Genomic DNA, 1,630 nt, shown 5'->3' with positions numbered 1-1,630 from the left:
AAATTAAAAAATTTAATTGTAAAATATACAAAAATTTGAATTTAAAAAATAGCTTGAACTAAACATATCTGACAATAATTGAATGATTATAAATCATATATAATTTTTTTATGTGGATCTAAAAACATTTAAATATGAGGAAATTAGGCCTACCACCATAAAAGACCTAAATATTCTCACTTACACCACCCAGCCCTCGTTCTTTCTTTTTTACGATTATCATTTTCTTTCTTTCAGATTTATTATTTTTGTTTTTCTTTTTTACGATTGTCAACATTTCTCAGCTCTCAGCTCAATCGCCTCAAGAAATCAGGTCTGGCCATAAATTAGATCGCGCTGGTTTGAGCTCTTAGGTGGCCGGCCTACTGAATCACGCACGTAGTCAGATTTGTTTTTCCATTTTATTAATTTCAATGATAGCTTTATTTAGGTTTAATTTTGAATTATATGTTAATTATTATTGTTACTGCTATTAGATTTGCTGGAAATTTGAAAGAAGAAATTTGAATTGGCTAAGAAGTTCAAGAACACAATAATCGTTAATCATCGGTGGATAGAAGATTGTGTAAAGCGACGGAAGCGTGTTCCAAAGCATCCTTCTGCAATTTTAGCTCATAAATTTTCAAGTTTGATTATATAGTTTTTCTGGTATTGAATGTGCGGTCAATTTTGATTTGCTTAGTGTAGGTGATTGTAGCAATTTTATTCACGTCCTATCATTCCAGGGGAGAAAATTTAGTGGAAGTTCTTGGCTCTGTGATGTGGTAAAAATTATATGAGCTATTTCTATTTGATTTTCTAGAGAGAAATAGAATAGTGTTAGATCATGAAGAATTATGAAGTTAAATGGCACTGATTTTGAAGACAGTGGTTGTGATTTTATCTTATTAGGCTGATAAGAATTTTCTGATGTTGTATGGATTAGCTTTGTAGCTTTGGACCCCAACGCATCTTCACACCAATATTCTATTATTTTCCAAAATTAAAGGACCATATATTCAAACTGTGATTGTAAATTAAAGGACCATGCATTCATTAGTCAGTCATGCATTGCTATATTGTACCTTGTACAGAAGCAGCTTTAGTTCATATAAAAAAATATATTATAACTAAATCAGCTTTCACCTTATAATACTACTAATTACTAGTATAATTTATTATATAAAGTGATGATGAGTGAGTACTAGGCAGTTTGGATTTCACAACTTTTATTCTTAAGGAAATGGTGTGTCCTTACTTGCAGGTAAGCATGTATCTACATATTATGTTCATAAAGAAAAAAAAATATGAGTTAGATTCTGTCACAATATGCAAGTCAGTTAAAGATGCAAGCTGTTCATTTCTTATCACGCCTTTGTTGATCATGTATCATGCGATGCAATGATTGCAGCTCTGAGGCAATATCGACATTACTTTTTGTGATTTGTGTGTGAATTGAGATTTTTTTTAACAGAGTCGGAAAGTCCTTACTTTTTGTATATCGATGGTAAACCAATAGTTGACTGTCAGTAGATTTTTAGTAAACCGATAGTTAAAAATTACTAAACCGATAGTTAAATACTGTTAGTAAACGTTAAGTTAATCGTTGGAAACTTGTAATAATTTTTATTATAATTATATTGTTAAATTG

At 30.4% G+C, this 1,630-nt stretch overlaps 1 long non-coding RNA gene across 1 annotated transcript; it reads left to right on the top strand.

Moving 5' to 3' along the window:
* The first annotated feature begins 256 nt into the window (after window positions 1-256).
* On the top strand, window positions 257-910 carry LOC126670618 (uncharacterized). Its single transcript, XR_007638765.1, has 2 exons — window positions 257-378; window positions 477-910. It is a non-coding gene; the product is annotated as an uncharacterized LOC126670618 (long non-coding RNA).
* The last annotated feature ends 720 nt before the right edge of the window (window positions 911-1,630 follow it).

The sequence above is a fragment of the Mercurialis annua genome, linkage group LG2 (assembly GCF_937616625.2).
Source record: "Mercurialis annua linkage group LG2, ddMerAnnu1.2, whole genome shotgun sequence".
NCBI lineage: Eukaryota > Viridiplantae > Streptophyta > Magnoliopsida > Malpighiales > Euphorbiaceae > Mercurialis > Mercurialis annua.
Note: the sequence above shows the minus strand (reverse complement) of the source record. Positions and strands in the feature narration are given on the sequence as shown.